Raw genomic sequence first — 12,919 nt, forward strand, 5'->3', positions numbered from 1 at the left:
TATTTAGCATCCCATTCTGGTGTACTTTGCTTTTGCAAAACAAATTAGAATTTTTAAAAGTTACACTCTGCTTAGCCATCTAGTAACATAATCATTAGCTTTTATCTCAATGCTAAGTACTTTTAAAAGCATGTTAGTAATAGCCAGGAGATGGAAGCAACCTAAGTTTCCATCATCGGATGAATGGATAAAGAAGATGTGGCACATATATACAATGGAATATTACTCAGCCATAAAAGGAAATGAAATTGAGTTATTTGTAGTGAGGTGGATGGACCTAGAGACTGTCATACAGAGTGAAGTAAGTCAGAAAGAGAAAAACAAATACCATATGCTAACACATAAATACCGTATGCTAACACATATATATGGAATCTAAGAAAAAAAAAAAACGGTCATGAAGAACCTAGGGGTAAGATGGGAATAAAGACACAGACCTACTAGAGAATGAACTTGAGGCTATGGGGAGGGGGAAGGGTAAGCTGTGACAAAGTGAGAGAGTGGCATGGACATATATACACTACCAAACGTAAAATAGGTAGCTAGTGGGAAGCAGCCGATACCACAGGGAGATCAGCTCCGTGTTTTATGACCACCTAGAGGGCTGGGATAAGGAGGGTGGGAGGGAGGGAGACGCAAGAGGGAAGAGATATGGGAACATATGTATATGTATAACTGATTCACTTTGTTATAAAGCAGAAACTAACACATGATTGTAAAGCAATTATACTCCAATAAAGATGTTAAAAAAATCTTAGTATTAAATTTAAGTTTGTCATATGATTCCTTTTAAGTAATTTTATTATTTTGTTACTGCCAAGAGTTAGTATAGAATCCTGGAAATTTGGCTTTTAATCTTGACATTAATATATAAGAAATTCTAAAAATTAAAAAAATAACTCATTTTACTTCCCAGGAAATTCCACAAATGATATATCTAAAAACCATTATTTTTTTCTTTTTCTTCTTTTTCTTTTTCTCCTTCTTTTTCTTTTCTGTTTTCAGGTGGGTGATGGGGAAGTAGGAAAAGCCATTTGGCATCAGGGAGCTGGATACAAAATTAAATGTCCCTATAGATCATTTTTGGTTTCTGGTCAGATCAAAGAGCCCTCACTCAGAGAGACTGTGCAGTACTGGTGTGCTGGAGCCGGCTTGTACCCGCTTTAGGAACCAATTGTTAAATTCTAAGGAGTTTTTTTATCGTCCAGTTATTTAACACAGCCTTTATTAAAAATTAAATTGTATATACTCACAAAAAAGTACTATTAAAAACAAAGATAAATAAAAACTCAAGACATCATTTCCTGGTTTTTACAGTTACACTTTACTATTGCTGTGTTATTTACGTTCTTGAGGTTATTTGTCTGCTGAAATAGTCTGTAATGGTGTGCCACTGCACATCTCTTCCCAACTCTGTGTACAGGGAGTTTACGTTGGTAGCTTGATAAGCTTATGATTAACAATATTAGTATGTACTTACTTAAAGAAAATAAAATTAAATATACTGGAAGACCATGTGATTTAAAATCACTATTCTCCTATTATTACTGACTTTTTTTCTACCAAACATGCTACACTCATATCTTTCTCAGGGTATTTGAGTTTGCTGTTGTATTTTTTCTGCCTGGAATACTTTTGCCTCCAATATACACTTGGCTAACTTTTTTCCCATCTGAATTTATGTGTCATCCCTTCAGAAAGACCTTGTCTGATTATCCTATCTAAAATAGCCCACCCTGTCCTGCCCACCCCTTGATGTGGCACATTTGTCATTTCATCACCCGTCCCTATTTTTGTTATAACATTTACTACTCTCTGAAACTACTTAGTTTATTTGTTTATTTACTGTCTTCCTCCCTTACTATAATATCAGCTACCTAAGGGGAGGAATCTTCTAGGATCTTTTTATTTCTGGTTTTCAATGCCTAAAAAAGGACTGAACACACAGTAGATGACCAGCATACTTTTGTTTTAAAAAAATAATTTAAGATTTGAATTGACTATATCAGTAAAAGACGTCGACATTAAGATAGGGATTGGGAGAGAAAGTAATATTTGAATACAAGATAAAATAAAGTTAGTCAAAGTAGTCCCACTTGAAAAAAAAGAGACCCTAAAGTGACGAGATAAGCTATTCTAAACAAAAAACAGTTGTTTTTTGAGTATCTTTTATATAAATTAAAAACATTTAACTTTTGTTAAGTTTCTTTGGGGATAGAATTTAGGGATAGATTATGTTAAAATTTTAGTTAGAGATGGGATTTGTACATTGCATTAATTATGCTGTACTTATCCATGGAAATAATGCTTCCAAAGCAACACTAATTACATGAATGAGAGAGGGTTTTATTTTAAGGAACAGCAGCATATTCAGATTTTTTGTGGCATTTTTCCAGCTACAGAAGCTAGCTCTCAAGAACTATTTTCTTTCCCAGAAGAGTTTCGTAAGGTGGAAGCTGAGGCTGCAATTCTATTACAAGCCGAACTTTGTATAATTTGAGCAAATAAAATGCAAAAGAGCATTTTCAGTGACTTTGATGACGGTAGCTATTTCTAATATTTAAGAGCTTAGTCAAGTTTATTGCTAACTTTTAAAAAGTGTGATCTGGGGATGAATAGCCTATCTGTAATCCATAAACTCCTGGAATGTATGGTTCATAAACTGAGGAGTAAAGGGTAACGAGGCAGTTACTAAAAGGAGTAGTGTGAGAATTGGCAAACATTTGGGGAAAGACCTTTATTTGTTATTTCATTCATTTATACAACAAATAGTTTTTAAGCACTGATTATGAGTTAGGCATTGTTTTAAGTGCTAGGAACACAATGAAAGAAACACTTTCTATCCTCAAACACTCTAATGGGAGAACAAAGTAAACAGACCATTGCAATACAGTGTGATAAGTTCTAGGGTGATGAAGTTCAAGGCCTTCTAAGAGCACATAAAAGAACCAACTAGCCCAGATTTATGAAGTTTGAGAAGTTTATCACATGATCATGATTAGCCCTGCGGATTACAAAGTCTTTGACTGGTATGTGAATGTAGACTGGAGACAGTGGTGTGCTAACAAATGTTTAAAAACTGGCTCTTCAGAGGAAAAAAGCCCCCTGATTTGTGGTGTTTGCTCACTTCTGTAGTGTAAATATTTCCACTATGCTGATTTGAAAGCTACCAATATGATGTTGCTGAATGTGAAGGTAAGAAGGGATGGACATAGTTTGCTCTGTGAGCTGATATGAACAGTTTCTCTAGTGATGTGATATGAGCACATCTCTAGTTGAAGAAGACAGAGTTGAGGCTAAGAGACTAGTCAGAGGCTACTCTGTCAAACCAGGGAAGAGATGATGTGGTCCAGACTATGTTGGTGAGATCTGAGCAATTTGTAGAGGTTTTTAAGTGATAAGGGAGCAGTTTAGAGTAATGGCTCAGAGTTAAGAGCATAGACTAAGAACCAGATTTTCAGTCCAAGTCCTGGTGCTTGCCCCTTAACTAACACTGTGATGCTGAGCCATCCTAGCCTCTCTGGGTTTCAGTGTCTCTCTCAGTTAAAAATTGGTGATAATGATAGTACCAGACACTTTGGATTATTAAGGGGAATAACAGAGTCAGTACACATGAAGTGCTTCAACCAGTAAATGTTACCTTCAATCAATAAATTACCTTTAGCAACAGAGGAGATATTGGTGAGTAATGACTAGCATGGTGGTGGGTGTGCAAAAGAAGAGTCAAGATTGACTTGTGGTTTTCTAGCCCATTCAAATAGGTACATAGAGATGTAATTTTCATAATCTTCCGAGTGGACTAGTAAAGATGGAAACAGAATTGGGTGTGTAAATAGGAGGTGAGCAAGTACAGATGAAGAGCATACTAGGGGTTTCCAAACTGGGTGCACTTAAGATCATCTAGGGGCTTTAAAAATATGGATTCTATGCCATGCTAGGTTTACTGAATTGACTTCCCCTAAGATAAGACCCAGGTATCTGAATTTTTAGTGTTCCCAAGGTGATTCTGATGAAGTCAGTTCACAGAACAGTGTGTCCCTCCACTTTAGAGGAATATTTCAAGAATTTAAGTTTATGAAGGGAGTTATAGAAGAAAATAGCTCAAGGAAATTGAAGAATGAAAACAGAAGAGATATAAACATGTAATTCTGATGGGAAGGAGCCAGCAGACACAGTATTTGAAGTTGCAGAAGAGAATAAATGATAGAGGAAGGCTCTTGGAAAATGAAATAAGATAGATTCAAGACAAAAGGAGGATGGTTAGATTCTCCGCTAACCAAAGGTCATCAGAAGGAATGGGTGTGGATCCAGGTACATTTTTGTGTGTGTGTGGTTTATGGTTAGGGTTAAAGTTATGATTTGTGTAGATAATTTGAAAAATTCCTACCTGTTGGTTTCATGGATGTTAAATTGCCTCTGGTATTAATTTACCTTTTATTTTTATTAGCAATAGAATCCCACTGAATTTTAGCTAGGCACATAGCCACCCTTGCAGCTAAGTGTGGTTCTGTGATCATATTTGGGCCAATGGGATGTGAATGGAATGATGTGTGCATCTTCTGGGAAAGATAAAGTGGCTTGCACCAGTCGCTCTTTCTACCCACCTGGCTGAAATGGAAGTCAGTCTTGGACACTGATGAAAACCACATTTTCATCGTGTGAGGGCATGAGCCAATGTTGGGGGTCCTGGCTGTCGTCCTGAGCAGAACCTAGACTGCTTGCTTATTTACCTTTGCATGTTATGTCAAAAACAAATAAGCAGTTGTCATATTGAAATACTGGGTTTTAGGGCTCCTTTATTATAGAAGTTTATACTGTTACACAGATAAATTCTATATTCTCTGTGAATGAGGAGATGACATTATTTTCTAAGAATTAAGAGTTGGTGGGAAAGGACATAAGGTTTGTAAAGAATGAAATTAGTTTGAAATAACTGGTGGGTGGGAAATAGAATAATAGAGACAGGTACTAGGAAAATATAGAAACATTGCCTGGTAATCTTGAGGAACTAGAAGACCACTGATTATGGAAAAATATGAATTAATTAAATAAACTCAACAAAAGGGTGGAAAAACTCTTACAAAGGTAGGACACAAAATTTCTTTCATAATGTTCACACTTCTCAGACTTCCATCTAAAAAATATTTCATGAAAATAAGTATCAAAAGTATATTTTCAGTGTTAAAAATACTCATTGAACAAACCTATACACATATAGCTGATAGGTTTGCTTGACATTGAAGAAGTCAAACAGGCCTTGAGTACCAGCTACATTTAAATGTCAAATCAAATATGAATAAAATACTAGGAAAGTTGAAATTAAGTAAGATGGAAAATGCTTTAACCTTATCATGGGAAGTTTCCGGAAGGGGATGGCTTTTTAGTTAAAACTCAAAAATTCATATATCTTTACATCTTGGAAACTAGAGCACATGTTATGAATTCTACACTTCTACTCTCATACATATTTTCCAGAGGTAGTAAAAGCAATCATATTTGGCTTCAGGATCTTTTAGGCCTGGGCAGATGTAGCACTATGGGGGCCTTTCATAAGATGGTGAGACTTTCTCTGGTGTTTAGTGTCCTTTGGGTCTTCCACGCCTGATAAAATGTGATTTTAAGTGTGATGTTCCCAGTATGGACCACGTAGAATTAAGTATATGGAGTCACTCATTAGATGTAGACTATATCATTTCCTTGTCATAGATTTCACTTTTATCTTACCTGAAAAATTACGTAGATTATTTTAAGCTGTGACTTTCTTTATATTCTAGCAAGGGAACAACTAGCAGCCCTCTGTTTTATACAAAATTAGCTAGACTCTTTTTCTCTAAGTAGGTATGGAGATAAGGGTTTTTATATTTTTGCTTATTTGTCAGGCAGTGTAGTTGGAAGTGATTTCTTTAAGAATCCATCATGATCAGAATTTTATATTTATTTTGTGAAAAAACTGGTGTATGTTCACCTATTGACTACAGAAAATGATTGCCATTAGTTTAATTTTCTTTGTTTTAATCAAGATCCTTTGTTTCAGAAAAGTGGAGAAAGTTTATAATGCCAGTAAAAGCAGTTTTGAAGATGAGTAAGATGTGTCTGTACATGAAAAGCCTTAGAGAAACTTGGTGTACACTGGGAAAATGTTTTAATTTGGGAGACAGAGCCCTAAGCCAAATTCCTTATTATCTTCAATTTAATTGAGAAAATTGCTTAACCTCAGTCTTTCTGTCAAGTCTGATTGACAGATAACTCCTAGCTGGAGGTGCACTGGAATGCTGAGTACCTTAAAATACCTTGAGACCTCTTGAAGAGAGGTGATGTGTATGTAACTGGGACAGAAAATATTAATGTGTGACGAGACATGTTTTTTCTCTGTTCCCCTGCCTAACCAATTTACTATGCAGATTGGCATAATCTCTAGAGGCTGAACAGTAGAATTAGGGGTGAGTATTTGCATGAAGATATTGTCTTGAGAAAAAAAGAGAATAGCAAGAGATAACAAGGAAGTGGGGAAAGGAAAGGGAAAGTCCCATCAAGAGTCAGAAAGATAGGGAAGGAGGTTTAGGGAAAAGATGGAAAGTGAGAGTGGGGAGAGTTAAGGAGTGGGAAGAATACGAAATCAATAGGAATGAGAAAAAAAGAGAAGATTTTAAAGAAATGGGTTATAAATTGGATCTGCTTTAACATTTTCCAAGAGGTACAACTAGGAATTGGAATTACTTTTAATTACTTTTGGTTGCTGTCTTTTCTGTCTTTGAATATGACACTCTGTACCAGCTATTTGAGTTTTGTGTAAAAATCACAGAAATTATAAGTTAGGTCCCTATTTTGAAATACTTTAGATTAGTGCTGTATCAAAATCAAATATGGTGAAGGCAAAAAATTTTATACAATATTAATATCTTATTGCTCAGAGAGTCAGATTTGGTGACTCTTGGCAATAAGTCAAATTCTCTGGATGTCACAGATACCACTACAAAATTGTGTTAGTTTCTCCTAAAATACTTTATCAACTTCATGATCTTGAACCAGTGAATATCTATCCTCTAAAAATACAAGTGAAACATGTTAACTCTTTTCCATTGGTTGACTTTATTAATGGGATTTTAGAAAATCATGAAATGTGAACTGTTATTTTGAGAACTTTTTGGGCTTTGCTATTATGTGCAGCTTATATCTTGGCTTTGTTAACTCCTCAGAACAACTATCTTACTTTTGTTTGTCCTTGGTCAAGCTAATTTTGTGCTCATACAGCTGTTATTTTCTTTTTACAGTGGAGCTGTGGTTGTCTTAAGGCCAGAATGCTGGTGTGTACCTTATAGTAAATAGCAATGGCAGATTTTAAAATATTTTAGTAAAATAATGAGATTCCATAATTAGATATGTTGAAGTGTTAGGTTTTACTTGGTTATTTTATTTTGTAGAATTTTTACAAACCCTGCAAGATAGCATTGTGTTATCTTTATTAAAAATAGATCTGGCAGTTGCCATAGACCCACTACCAGGAGGCAACTGTGTGTTTTGGAAGGTAAAGTAGATTTCTGGGTTAGAAGGTCAAATCATTTGTCAATGCCAGTGCATTTCATAAGAGCAGAGGATGATGCAATTTGCTCAATATGCATGTTGACCCCAGGATGTATGAGACCTCTTAAGAAACCTCCTAAGCTTGAGCCATCCAGCAAATATCCTCAGAAAAGGTGGAATTTGGCCAGAAGCAAATGACAAAATTGGTTTGCCCTCCCTAGACCTGTGAACCATCTTAGCCCACTTCTGTTTGGACTATTCTTGTATAGACATGAGCTACATTAAAAGCAACAACAATAATAAAAAGAAGGCTGGCAAAATGTAAAAGGGAAAAAAATGTAAGTGCTGACATTAGGTATATTGTGTTTTTATGTTTCTCAACAAAAATTGTAACTTAAAATTTAATAATGAGTATAAATGTATGAAAAAAATCTCAAGCTCTATTTCACATCATACAGAAATTAACTTGAGATGGATTATAGACTTAAAATATAATCTGAAGCCATAAAACTTCTGGAAAAAATTTTCAAAATATACTTTACATTTATGGTAGGCAAAACTTCTTAGATAGGTACCAAAAAGCATTAATTATAAGAGGAAAAATATGGTAAAAATAAGCGGATAAATTCTGCTTGCCCATAGACAATTGCCAGGAAAATGAAAAGGTAAGTAAGCCACATGCTGGGAGGAAATATTTGCAATACAAAATCTGACAAAGGACTTGTTCCCAGAATATATTTTTAAAAATTCCTGTGAATCAATAATAAAATGACAAACAGGTCAGTTGAAGAAGTTGGGGAAGGATTTGAACAGACATTTCACAAAAGAAGATATAGCCAGGGCCAAAAAAGATGTCAACATTGTTAGTTATCAGGGAAATGCAAATTAAAATCATAATGAAGTACCATATTATGCCTGCTGGAATGTCTACCACTGAAAAGCTGACTACACCAATTGGTGGTATGAGGAACTAATGGGAGGACAAAATGGGACAACCTCTTTGAAAAGCAGTTTGGCAGTTTCTTAAAAAGTTAACACATACCTACCTATTAACCAGTAATTCTGCTCCTGGATATTTATTTAACTAAGAGACATGGAAGCATTTTTCCACAAAAAGACTTATACTAGAATGTTCAAGGCAGCTTTATTCATAATTGCTCCAAACTGGAAACAACTCAGGAATTTCAGAAACAGCTGAATGAATCAACAAATTGTGTTATATTAATTCAGAAGAATATTATCCATTAATAAAAAAGAATCAACTCTTGATGCATATCACAACATGCATGAATCTCAAAATCATAATTCTGAGAAATATCAGTTAGGCACAAAAGATTATACACTACCTGTTTCTATTTTATGAAATGCATGAACAGACAAAACTAATCTATGGTGATAGAATTCAAGATAGTGGTTGCTGATCAGGTGTGGGGACGGTCTAGAAGTGACATGAAGGAACTTTATGAGATGATAGAGATGTTCTATATTTTTATTGGAAAGTGGTTGCAGGGTGTAAATATGTATCAGAAATCATCAAATTATGCACTTAAGGTTTATGCATCTCACTGTCAATTTTATCTCAATTAAGATTTTAATTCTTAATTATTACACTGTTTCCTAAATGGTACAGGAAAATGGGTCAAAGGAGTAAGTATGAATAACGTCTTGGTCTTAAAGTCAAAGGTACTTAAAAAGCATTTGATTTACTTTCTATTGTTTTATCAGTATGAGTCAAGGAATTAAGCCTTTGGGACTTCTTAGGACCTAGCTTTTCCCCCTTAATTTCCTGTATTTTACAACTATCTGGATTCCAGAAATTTTTGATTAGCATTTACATATTCTTCTGCACACAACTTTCTAGTTACCTAAATTTTAATTGCAACTGCAAATTTTACAATGGCATGCTCCACATTTCACAATAGTGCTCTCTCATTTTTGTTCATCTCTCACTTTCCTTCATTCTTTCTTGTTTTAGGCAAAAAGTAAATAAAAATTATCTCCTAAGAAATATACTAAAACGTTGAGTATCCGAAGTCAAAGTAATCTCTTCATTTTATGTGTCAGAATACTAAGCAACCTTTGAACAGTAAGATCCCAAATTTCTAGTTGGAATTAGAACATATTAAAAGTTTGCATTCCATTTCTGAGCCTAAATGGATTCTATAATAAATTGGTCCATGTAATGCTTTAAAAATATTTTTATTTTCTCTAAAAATTTAAGGTATTTTATCATAATATCTGCATTTTTCTTATTTAAATTTGTAAGCTTTCTCTTATAATTTGATAACATAATATCTTCGTTAATACTTTTCATGATCTTTGAATTACAGTATGCAATTATTCATAAAACAGCCTCAGGGTAACATATTTTAATTTAAAATTTAGTCTAGCTCACTGTAGAAATATCTTTTAAATATAATTTTCTTATTAAATATTTGTCCTACTATTGTATGGGAACCTTGTTCTTATATGACCTTAAGGACACCAAATATTGAATTTTGTGTCATAGCAGCTTGTATTAGAACGAGGCTTAATTGCTTTATTATAATCTTTATTTTGTTATCTAAGATTTTATTATGAATCAGACTGAGGCTGGGTTTGACTTAGCAAGTGCTAGTAAGGGTTGTAGTATTTGAAGTGGAAGTGCTCTCTGAATAGGAATAGACACATGGAGGAAAAAGAATATGAATTAATAAATGGGCTGCATAGAGGCAAGAGAGTAGGAACAGAGATACAGGGCCTTGAGTGCTGAGACAAGATGTACAGACTCAGTGTGCTCGTAGGCACTCAAGCACTTTCTGAGTTGAATTATTAAGGCCTAGGAAGTGAGAGGAAGAGCTTGAGGAGTGCGGTGAGGTAGTCATGGTGATAAAAAGGGAAGATTTTAGAAGACGGAATTTGAATTAACTGGAAGAAGAGATTTGAAGCATTGAGGCTAGCAAAGAGAATGTTGAATTTTTCAAAATGACAGGTACCAAAAGCATTAAGGAGTTCAGGCATACGTCATAATGACAAGGCGATGTATTCACTACACAGCCTAATAGCTCACTTTAATAGACTAGTGGGTTCAAATAATTTATGTAGTTTATATATAGGAAGTGTGCAGAGAAATGCAGAGACTGTCACATTGCATTGCAAAAATTTGTTTACTTATCTTTTTATTTCATAGTATAGGTATTTTATTACTTTCGTGTTCATATAGCCTCCATATTTGGAACAGGGAAAGGTGCATTTTAGCCATTTAATAAATGTTGGGAGACATTATGAAGTCAGTAATTAAATCATCACTGTATGTATAATACCATGTAGCACGCACCATTGTAGACACTGTAAACATAATGAAGAACAACACAGAAGTGGTCACGTCCCTCAAAGTGTTTATATTCTACTGGGGATAAGAGAGTAGAGGAGATAATTATATGTAATTCATTCATTCACATACTGATAAGTTCTATGAGTCATTAAAAAATTGGGTAATGTATAGAAAATGGGACAGATGGGTCAGTAACTCTGGCTAGAGATGTCAGGGAAGGCCTGTGGGAGGGTGTAATATTTTATTTAAGACCTGAACAGTGAGGTGGGAGCAGCCATAGTGAAGACCTAAAGAAAGAGTATCTCAGGGAGAAGAAACATCGAAAGCAAATAAACAAAGGTGAAGTTGAGCTTTGCATATTCGAGAGAGGGAAACAAAGACAGCATGACTGGGGTGTAGTGAGTAGTAGAGGATGGAGGGACATGAGACCCGAGAGGCAACCAAAGCATTAGTGCAGAGCCTGTGGGCTGTGCTAAGGACTTTAGAGTTTATTCCAGCTGTAATGGGAAGCCAGAGAGGTGGGGAAGGGATGTGCGCTGACTATGCTTCAGAACTAACACTTTGGCTGCTGTTTGGACATCAAGATTGGGTCAGAAAGCTGTTGCAATAGTTCAGGTGGAAGTTCCTAAAGGCTTAGGATGGAATTGTGTCAGTAAAGATGGTGAGCAAATGGCCTGATGTGGGATCAGTTTTGTAGTAGAGTGTGCATGACTTCCTGAAAAATTATATGTGGGGTATGAGGGGAAGACAGGATCAAAGATGACAACATAGGCTTTTCACTTGAACAACTGGGGGGGATAGTGGAGCTATTTAGAGAGACAGCAAAAATTTGGTGAAGGGAGTAGTGTGTGTGTGTGTGTATGTGTGTGTGTGTGTGTGTGTGTGAATGGTTCTATTTTGGCTATGTTGCTGTTTCAATAAATTACTTTCAATAAATATTGTCTGAGCACGTGACATGTTCCATCCACTAGATGTGGGGAAAACAGCCAGAAATAAAATAGAGACTCACCTCCATAGAACTTACATTGTTAGATGTTGATAAATATGGATAAATATAAAAACAGAAGGGGGATGAGAGTACTGAAGGTGGAATTAGCCTTGCAGTTTTTTAGTGTGGTCATGGAAGGCCATTTTAATAAGGTGACATTTGAGCAGCAGTTTTAAGAAAGTGAGGGCACCAGCCATGAGGATATGCAGGGAAAAGAGTTTCAGGCAGAGGGAACAGAAAATACAAAGGCCATGAAACAGGTGTGTGTTTGGCTTATTAGAGAAACAGCAAGGAGGTCAGTGTGGAATGAACTGGGGATGGGAGAATAGTAGCAGCTGTTGCTGGGAGTGGCAGGGTGCCCCATGATGTGGGGGATTGTGGACCATTGTAAGGAATTTGCCTTATAATCTGAGTGAGAAGCCAATGGTGGATTTGGAGCAGAGGAATGCATATTTTTTTAAAACACCTCTTTAGCTGTGTTGTATGTAGCGTCTGGGGAGGCAAGAACTGAGGTAGTTAGGAGGTTACTTTGATCATTTAGGCCTAAAATATTGGCGTTTAGGATTAGGATGGTAGTAGTGAGGGTGATGAAAGATGATTGAATTATGGAAAGCAGAGCAGACAGTATTTGCTGACAGACTGGATTTGAGATATTGAAGTCAAAGAGAAGAATAATTGTTAACTGCAAGGTTTTGGAAGGATGGAATTGATAGTTACTGAAATGGGGGAAGACCTCAAGATGGGTAGGTTTTTAAAAGAAAAACAAATATTCAGTTTTGGGCATTTTAATTTTGAAACATCTATTAGACATATAAGTGGTGATGTGGAGTGTGTGCGTACAAACATGCATACACACCTCCCCACGCCCATGCACACACATACACTAGATGTCAATGGGGAAATCCCAACTATAACGATGGATATAAACTTGGGAGTTGTCAGTATTAGATGATATTTAAAGATGAGACAAAATGAGACACACTAGGGAAGGAAAGGAGGAGAGGAAAGATCTGAGGACTGAGGTCTGGGCACTTCAACATTTGCAAGTCAGGAAATGAGGAGACTGAGGAGAGACCAGTTAGGCAGAGAACTAAGAA

The 12,919-nt window shown here is 35.7% G+C and overlaps 1 protein-coding gene across 11 annotated transcripts in view; it reads left to right on the forward strand.

Annotated features, from left to right (window-relative positions):
• MAPK10 (mitogen-activated protein kinase 10) overlaps nucleotides 1-12,919 on the forward strand; it is a 637,325-nt gene that overhangs the window by 379,509 nt on the left and 244,897 nt on the right. The window lies entirely within an intron of this gene.

The sequence above is a fragment of the Orcinus orca genome, chromosome 4, assembly GCF_937001465.1.
Source record: "Orcinus orca chromosome 4, mOrcOrc1.1, whole genome shotgun sequence".
In the NCBI taxonomy this organism is placed as follows: Eukaryota; Metazoa; Chordata; class Mammalia; order Artiodactyla; family Delphinidae; genus Orcinus; species Orcinus orca.